This window comes from Camellia sinensis, chromosome 11 (genome assembly GCF_055761805.1).
Source record: "Camellia sinensis isolate YWXY chromosome 11, ASM5576180v1, whole genome shotgun sequence".
NCBI classification, from domain to species: domain Eukaryota; kingdom Viridiplantae; phylum Streptophyta; class Magnoliopsida; order Ericales; family Theaceae; genus Camellia; species Camellia sinensis.
This window is the reverse complement of record NC_138971.1, coordinates 179,688,087-179,698,401: the sequence shown is the minus strand read 5'-3', so window position 1 is coordinate 179,698,401 and position 10,315 is coordinate 179,688,087. Positions and strand designations below refer to the sequence as shown.

The 10,315-nt window shown below is 34.2% G+C and overlaps 1 pseudogene; it reads right to left on the bottom strand.

Annotated features, from left to right (window-relative positions):
• Positions 1 to 3,319: 3,319 nt before the first annotated feature.
• On the bottom strand, positions 3,320 to 4,642 carry LOC145803363 (cytochrome P450 78A5 pseudogene; annotated as a pseudogene).
• Positions 4,643 to 10,315: the final 5,673 nt, after the last annotated feature.

The following is a 10,315-nucleotide window of genomic DNA, read 5'->3' as shown; positions in this document are numbered from 1 at the left end:
GCAAGAGGGTCCGAATAAGTGTCCGAGTGTTTAAACCCTAATGTATGAGAAATGACAGTTAAACACCATAATTACATATTTGTTATCATGCAAGAGGGTCCGAATAAGTGTTCGAGTGTTTAAACCCTAATGCATGAGAAATGGCAAGAAAGCACTGTAATTACATATCTGCCATGATACAAGACGGTCCGAATAAGTGTCCGAGTGTTCGAATCCTAATACACAAGAAACGGCAAACAAACACCATAATTACAGATCTTCCATCATTCAAGAGGGTCCAAATAAGTCTCCGAGTGTTCGAATCCTAATACACAAGAAATGGCAAACAGACACCAATATTACATATCTGCCATCATGTAGGAGGGCCCGAATAAGTGTTCGAATGTTTGAACCCTAATGTATGAGAAATGGCAAGTAAACACCATAATTCCATATCTGCCATCATGCAGGAGGGTCCGAATAAGTGTCTGAGTGTTTAAACCCTAATGCATGAGAAATGGCAAGAAAACACCATAATTACATATCTGTCATCATGCAAGACGGTCTGAATAAGTGTCCGAGTGTTCGAATCCTAATACACAAGAAATGGCAAACAAACACCATAATTACAGATCTGCCATCATCTTAGAGGGTCAGAATAAGTGTCGAGTGTTCGAATCCTAATACACAAGAAATGGCAAACAAACACCAACATTACATATCTGCCATCTTGCAGGAGGGTCCGAATAACTGTCCGAGTGTTTAAACCCTAATGTACGAGAAATGGCAAGTAAACACCACAATTACATATTAGCCATCATGCAAGAGGATCTGAATAAGTGTCCGAGTGTTCGAATCCTATTGCACGAGAAATGGCAAACAAACACCATAATTACATATCTGCCATCATCAAGGAGGGTCCGAATAAGTGTCCAAGTGTTTAAACCCTAATGCATGAGAAATGGAAAGTAAACACCATAATTACATATCTGCCATCATGCAAGAGGGTTTGAATAAGTGTCTGAGTGTTTAAACCCTAATGCATGAGAAATGGAAAGCAAACACCATAATTACATATCTGCCATCATGCGATAGGGTCGGAATAAGTTTCGAAGTGTTCGAATCCTATTGCACGAGAAATGGCAAACAAACACCATAATTACATATCTGCCATCATGCAAGAGGGTCTGAATAAGTGTCTGATTGTTTAAACCCTAATGTATGAGAAATGGCAAGTAAACACTATCATTACATATCTGCTATCATGCAAGAGTGTCCAAAGAAGTGTCCGAGTGTTTAAACCCTAATGCATGAGAAATGGCAAGCGAACACCATAATTACAAATCTGCCATCATGCAAGACGGTCCGAATAAGTGTCCGAGTGTTCGAACCCTAATGCAAAAGAAATGGCAAACAAACACCATAATTACATATCTGCCGTCATGCAAGAGGGTCTGAATAGGTGTCCTAGTGTTTAAACCCAAATGCATGAGAAGTGGCAAGTAAACAGCATAGTTACATCTCGGCCAACATGCAAGAGGATCCGAATAAGTATCCGAGTTTTCGAATCCCATTGCACGAGAAATGGCAAACAAACACCATAATTACATATCTGCTATCATGTAGGAGGGTCCGAATAAGTGTCCAAGTGTTTAAACCTTAATGCATGAGAAATGGTAAGTAAACACCATAATTACATATCTGCCATCATGCAAGAGGGTCCGAATAAGTGTCCGAGTGTTTAAACCCTAATGCATGAGAAATGGCAAGTAAACACCATAATTACATATCTACCATCGTGTAAAAGGGTCCAAATGAATGTCCGAGTGTTTAAACCCTAATGCATGAGAAATGTCAAGTAAACACCATAATTACATATCTACCATCTTGTAAGACACTACTACAAATATAGATAAAGATCACACTTTTTTTGTGTGATGTTTATTTTTTAATCACACCTTTTAAGTTTTATTAAAGTGTGATCTTTGGAAGTGTGATTAAAAATGGTCATTTTTAATCACACTTTTTAAGTGTCATTAAAAAATGCTTTCATCACACCTTTTAAGTGTGATTGAAAATATTTAGATCACACCTTTTAAGTGTGATTAAAAACATTTAGATCACACCTTTTAAGTGTGATTAAAAACATTTAGATAGTGTGATTAAAAATATTTAGATCACACCTTTTAAGTGTGATTAAAAACATTTAGATAGTGTGATTAATAACATTTAGATCACATCTTTTTAGTGTGATTAATAACTAATAAAACCTGTGATTAGAACAAAAGAATTTGACATATTTAAAGAATAATCAATATTATTTTTGTACGCACATTTGAAGAATATAATACACTATATACTATATTTTGAATCACAACCATATATTAAATGGAATAACGGCATATATTTCATAAATGAAAGTTAAATGTTCAAAAATATGTACAAAGAATTAATAAAAAGTTTTTAACTGTGATTACATATATTTTAAAAAAAAAACTTCAAAAAACTAAGTTCTTGAATTCTTTGGTCATATTTTGCATCTCTCCAAGAAATTTATGGCCTGAAAAATAAAAAAAAAACAAATTAATTTAGAAACCGCTAGAAGCATATGAAAAAACGTACTATTTTTGTAGAGACTGTTCTTGTCTTACAAAAGACAAAATCGAACATTTTCTCATCACACTGACTCTTCATCCCCTGCATCAATAGAAAGAAATAATGAATTTGGTTATTACTAGTATAAAATGTTTGTATTACCATATATAAATATGACATATACATATGGAATATGATTGAACAGTATATATAAACACATATTAGTAAATCATAGCCTTTACAAGATTTTGTCAAAAAATTATTATAGCAACACATCAACAGAGAGTAAACTAAACTAAATTCCAACAAAAATTAAAGCTCAAATCAAGGTAGAGAAAGAAAAGCAATTAATATACCAAGTCAAGATAGGTCAACTCCAAAAGACTAAACAAATGAACAATCCCCCACAGTTCTAGTATTTGAGTGTTGAGCAATTCCACTAAGATTTTAATAATTATGTGCTGGTGTATCTGTTTTCAGATAAGAAAAAATATAAGTAGAGAGTGGATAAAAAGAGAAAAAAGAGATGAAATGATGAAAGAGAAAAGAAGAAAGGAGCACAAAAGAGAACAAGTTTAAAAAAGGGAAAGTCTGGAATAGTTATATAACTACCACGACCCAAATTTATTTAAAATTATTTCTGCCTCCCAAAAAATTGATCAATAGTTTTTATTTTTTTTCACCAAATTATGTTTTAAATTTTCAGAAAAAAATAATTCTGAAAAGATTACTGAAAACCAAACCAGACAGAGCCATGAAACTTGTTTTAGAAAACAGATTTCTATAATCTTTTGTTTTTTTAAGCACAAACCACTAATAGATACTTCTAGCCTTTTCAACTAAAATGGAGAAAACAGAACAAAACAAAACAAGATAACAAAAACACAAATTCTATATCAACAGGTGAAAGAAGGGAAAAATTTTATTCTGATTCTCCATATCTTCAAAGGTCCCAAAAAGAGCATAAAACAGATCCATTACTTCAACCATGCATTTACACAAACAGTATACAATAATAAGAACTACTCCAAAAAACAATAATAAGATCAAAATAACAAATATTCAAAAAACAAATACAAAGATTGTTTATTAGTAGAGAGTGTTTGAGAAAAATACCCAGAGAACAACAATCATATCAGAGTCACTAAGCTTGTTATCATTCTCCAAATCAAGCAAAACATCAACAAAGTCATCATCGTCACCACCACCCACAACACCTCCATTTTTAGCCCTCTTGAATCTGTGTTCTTCAATGATCTTCCCAACAAACACATTCACTCTAGAAACAAGCTCTGTACATCTCTTCCTCACACCTTGCAAATCCAACAAACCCAGAAGAGGAAAATGATCACTCCAGTTGAATATCCCAAGCAACTCATACCCTTCACTCACCAAACCCATCACATCCATTGAAATCATAGGACCTCCCAAACACACTCATCATCACATTGTTCAGAGACCCAAAATGTAAAACTCTCTTGATTTCAACCACTCCGTTTTTCTCCATCAAACCCTTGACTCGGTTCACCATTTCGATTCCCATTTTTTGCTGAAAATCGCCGAAACAAGTGATTCTCTTCGAGCTGAACAAATGGGTCGACGAGATTCTCCTCAGGTTCCTCCAGTACTCACTGTATGGAGCGAAACCCATTGCTCGGTGGAAGAGAAGCTCGTAAGCCGACTCTTTCACAGGCCGATCTGCGAAAGCCGAGCTGCTTAGAATGTCCTTGGCTGTGTCTGGGTGGCTTGAGATAATGAAACGAGTGAACCCAATCGAAAAAGCCATCAACGGTACGGCTTCGAAGGTCTTAGCGAGATTTGCGAGAGTCAAAGAGCCAGCGAAAGCAAAGACGAGTCCAATAATGGATAGACCAGAGGGTCCAGGAATGGCGGACCTTGATTGAACCCCGGCTCGCGCCTTTGAGGGAGCCCAGGCGAGGCCGCCTAGTGCGAGACAGAAGCCAAACACAGCAGCAATGAGGAAGATGCGGAGAATGAGCTCTAGGCTGGGAAGAGAAATGGAGAACCCACTTCCAGGAATGCAGATAGAGTAGTATTCGGAGGACATTTTTGGTGGTTTTTTAGAGAGAGAGAGATTGTGAGGTTTTGAGAGATAGGAGGTTCTAGTTAGGAGCTAGTTCGAAATAGATGGAATACGGAGAGTCAGAGAGAGAAAGGGGTAGTGGTAGTAAAGAGGCAAAGAGCGTGAGTGGTTAATAAATGGGTAAAAATAGAGAGAGTTGAGAATGTGGGGGTGTCGACACGTTATGTTTGGATTGATTGATTTGAAAAAATAAAATAAAAATAAAAAATAATGAAGAATTTTACATAGTTATTTGGATAATTTAACTAGAGAGAAATGAAAAGAAATAAAGATAAATGGAGAAAAATTTATTTCTCTTATAATCCTCATTTTTAATCTTTTCAAAACTAAAGAGATTGGCGGGTGGGTGGTGGTGGCGGGTGGGTGGTGGTGGTGGGTGGTGGGCGGCGGGTGGTGGGTGGTGGTGGCGGCGGCGGCGGGTGGTGGTGGTAGGTAGGTGGCAGATGGCTGGTGGTGGTGGTGGTGGGTGGATGGGTGACGGTGGTGGGTGGTAGGTGGTAGCGAGTGAGTGGTGGTGGTGGTGGGTGGTGGTGGGTGGTGGTGGCAGAAAACGGTAGTGGAAAATGGTGGAGGGTGGTGGCTAGTGTTGGGTGGGAAAAAAAAGCAAAACTCAAAACTCAAAACGGAAACATATTTTTTGAGTTTACATTTTTTGGCCAAATTTAAAAACTGAGACCACTGATTTATAAATTAAAAATTTATCAAACAAGTTTTTATTTGAGTTTTTAAAATTTTTGTAAATATAAACAGAAAACTGAAAACGTAAGTGTTACCAAACGGCACCTTAGCAAACAGGCTTTAGATGATAAAAATGTCGTAAAATTAACAAATAATTAAATAAGTTATCAACGTAAGAAATGACTTATCAAAAGATTCTTAAGCCACATATGGTCTGATTTTTATAATTTTTTTTTAAAAAAATAAAAATTAATTTGGTGAAGAAATAAAAAATAAAAAATAATTATCATTTAAGGGTAAAAAATAATTACCATTTTAATTTTTGGGCAGGTTATATACATACGTATGGTTGTTTTAATTTAATTTGTAAAAAATTATTTCTAACCACTCGAAAGATAATAATTATATAAAAATGATAATTATTTTTATTTTTTATTTCTTAACCAAATTAATTTTTAATTTTTAATTTTTTTTCCAAAAATCAAGCCATACATAGCCTAAGAATCTTTTGATAAGTCATTTCTTATATTGGTAACTTATTTGATTATTTGTTAATTTTACGACATTTTTACCATCTAAAACCTGTTTGTTAATCATTTCGTTTTCAGTTTTCAATTTATATTTACAAAAATTTAAAAAACTGTCATAAAAACTTGTTTGATAATTTTTTTGATTTATAAATGGTTGTCTCAGTTTGTAAATTTGAGGAAAAAGGTAAATTTAAAAAATGAGTTTATGTGGGTTTTTAAACAAAAATTTAAAAATTTTACTAACAATTTTTTTTTTCAATTAATTTTTTTTCCAATTAATTTTTTTTTCAATAAATTTTTTTCCAACTAATACTAACCGATGGGGCAATTGATAATACTACTTTAAACCTTAGGAAGGGGATTGTAATTTCTAAAATGTGAGGGGTGTCAATATAATTTACTCAGTGAGGGCAAAATTGGTATTTAAAAAAATTAAATTGCTGAGGGGGGAATCTGTAATGAAACTTTAAACTTCAGGGAGGGAGATGTAATTTTTAAAACATGAGGGGGGAACTATAATAAACATAAACCTCAGGGAGTGCCAGTGTAATTTACCCTACATATAGAAAGTGACATAAAAAAAAAATATATTATCACACTCAATCAGATTAAATGTGATTAAAAATTTGTGAATTGTATATTTTATATAAAAATCAATTTGAAATATTTTATACAATCACACCTATTTAGGAAGTGTGATTAAAAAGTAGTAATGTATATATAATCACATTTTAATTAAAAGGTGTGATTAAAAAATATATAAATAATCACACTTTAATTAGATTGTGTGATTAAAAATATATATATAATCAAACTCATTTAAAAAGTGTGATTAAAAAGTAGTAGTATATATATAATCACACTTTAATTAGAATGTGTGATTAAAAATAGATATAATCACACTTATTTAAAAAGTGTGATTAAAAAGTAATAGTGTATATATAATCACACTTTAATCAGAAAGTGTGATTAAAAATATATATATATAATCACAGTTATTTAAAAAGTGTGATTAAAAAGTAATAGTGTATATATAATCACACTTTAATTAGAATGTGTGATTAAAGATATATATAAATAATTACACTTTAATTTAAATGTGATTAAAAAATATATATAATCACACTAATTTAAAAAGTGTGATTAAAAGGTAGTAGTGTATATATAATTACACTTTAATTAGAAGGTGTGATTAAAACATATATAAATAATCACACTTTATTAGAATGTGTGATTAAAATATATATAAATAATCACACTTATTTAAAAAGTGTGATAAAAAGTAATAGTGTATATACAATCACATTTTAATTAGAATGTGTGATTAAAAATATATATAAATAATCACACTTTAATTACAATGTGTGATTAAAAAATATATATATAATCACACTTATTTAAAAAGTGTGATTAAAAAGTAATAGTATATATGTAATCACACTTTAATTAGAAGGTGTGATTAAAAAAATGTATATATAATCACACTTAATTGAAAAAGTGACATAAAAAAAACATATTATCACACTCAATCAAATTAAGTGTGATTAAAATATCAATCTAATTTTTTTTATCACACTTTCAATAAAAGTGAGATATTTTTTTTTTGTCAAAGTGTGATCTTTAACTATTTTTGTAGTAGTGAGAGGGTTCGAATAATTGTCCGAGTGTTTAAAGCCTAACTCATGAGAAATGGAAAATAAACACCATAATTACATATCTGCCATCATGCAACTGGGTCGGAATAACTTTCGAAGTGTTTGAATCCTATTGCACGAGAAATGGCAAACAAACACCATAATTACATATCTGCCACCATGCAAGAGGGTCTGAATAAGTGTCCGAGTGTTTAAACCCTAACTATATGAGAAATGGCCAGTAAACAACATTATTACATATCTGTCTTCATGCAAGAGGGTCCGAACAAGTGTCAGAGTGTTTAAACCCTAATGCATGAGAAATGGAAAGCAAACACTATAATTACATATCAGCCATTATGCGATAGGGTCAGAATAAGTTTCGAAGTATTCGAATCCTATTGCACGAGAAATGGAAAACAAACACCATAATTACATATCTGCCATCATAAAAGAGGGTCCGAAGAAGTGTCCGAGTGTTTAAACCCTAATGCATGAGAAATGGCAAGCGAACACCAGAATTACATATCTGCATCATGCAAGAGGGTACGAATACGTGTCCGAGTGTTTGAACCCTAATGCAGAAGAAATGGCAAACAAACACCATAATTACATATTTTCCGTCATGCAAGAGGGTCCGAATAAGTGTCCTAGTGTTTAAACCCAAATGCATGAGAAGTGGCGAGTAAACAGCATAGTTTCATCTCTGCCAGCATGCAAGAGGGTCCGAATAAGTATCCAAGTGTTCGAATCCATTTGCACGAGAAATGGCAAACAAACACCATAATTACATATCTGTCATCATGCAGGAGGGTCCGAATAAGTGTCCAAGTTTTTAAACCCTAATACTTGAGAAATGGCAAGTAAACACCATAATTACATATCTGCCATCATGTAAGAGGATCCGAATAAGTGTCCGAGTGTTTAAACCCTAATGCATGAGAAATGGAAAGAAAACACCATAATTACATATGTGCCATCATGCGATAGGGTCGGAATAAGTTTCGGAGTGTTCGAATCCTATTGCACGAGAAATGGCAAACAAACACCATAATTACATATCTGCCATCATGCAAGAGGGTCCGAATAAGTGTCTGAGTGTTTAAACCCTAATGTATGAGAAATGGCAAGTAAACACTATAATTACATATATGCCATCATGCAAGAGGGTCCAAAGAAGTGTCCGAGTGTTTAAACCCTAATGCATGAGAAATGGCAAGCGAACACCATAATTACATATCTGCCATCATGCAAGACGGTCCAAATAAGTGTCCGAGAGTTCGAACCCTAATGCAGAAGAAATGGCAAACAAACATCATAATTTCATATCTACCGTCATGCAAGAGGGTCCGAATAGGTGTCCTAGTGATTAAACCCAAATGCATGAGAAGTGGCAAGTAAATAGCATAGTTACATCCCGGTCAGCATGCATTAGGGTCCGAATAAGTATCCGAGTGTTCGAATCCTATTGCACGAGAAATGGCAAACAAACACCATAATTACATATCTGCCATCATGCAGGAGGGTCCGAATAAGTGTCCAAGTGTGTAAACCCTAATGCATGAGAAATGGAAAGAAAACACCATAATTACATATCTACCATCATGCAAGAGGGTCTGAATAAGTGTCCGAGTGTTTAAACCCTAATGCAAGAGAAATGGCAAATAAAAACGATAATTACATATCTGCCATCATGCAAGAGGGTCTGAATAAGTGTCCAAGTGTGTAAACCCTAATGCATGAGAAATGGCAAGTAAACACCATACTTACATATCTGCCATTATGCAAGAGGGTCCGAATAAGTGTCCGAGTTTTTAAACCCTAATGCATGGGAAATGGCAAGTAAACACCATAATTACATATCTACCATCTTGTAAGAGGGTCCGAATAATTGTCCGAGTGTTTAAAGCCTAACGCATGAGAAATGGAAAATAAACACCATAATTACATATCTGCCATCATGCAACTGGGTCGGAATAACTTTCGGAGTGTTCGAATCCTATTGCACGAGAAATGGCAAACAAACACCATAATTATATATCTGCCATTATGCTAGAGTGTCTGAATAAGTGTCTGAGTGTTTAAACCCTAACTGTATGAGAAATGGCCAGTAAACACCATAATTACATATCTGTCATCATGCAAGAGGGTCCGAATAAGTGTCCGAGTGTTTAAATCCTAATGCATAAGAAATGGCAAGCAAACACCATAATTACATATCTGCCATCATGCGATAGGGTCGGAATAAGTTTCGGAGTGTTCGAATCCTATTGCACGAGAAATAGCAAACAAACACAATAATTACATATCTGCCATCATGCAAGAGGGTCTGAATAAGTGTCTGAGTGTTTAAACCCTAATGTATGAGAAATGGCAAGTAAACACAATAATTACATATCTGCGATCACGCAAGAGGGTCCGAAGAAGTGTCCGAGTGTTTAAACCCTAATGCATGAGAAATGGCAAGCGAACATCATAATTACAAATCTGCCATCATGCAAGACTGTCCGAATAATTGTCCGAGTGTTCGAACCCTAATGCAGAAGAAATGGCAAACAAACACCATAATTACATATCTGTCGTCATGCAAGAGGGTTCGAATAGGTGTCTGTAGACGCGCCCGCGTGAGGCCTTCGTGCTACAGTTCGGACTCAATTTGTGTCACGGTTCTTACTCTGAACCAAAGAGTCCAAATCCGACAAATCATTTTGGAAAACAGATTTTTAGAAAAGAAGTGCCAAACATGGACTGCTTTGCCAGATACAGAGTCGCCACCTAAATATTTTTTATGGGGA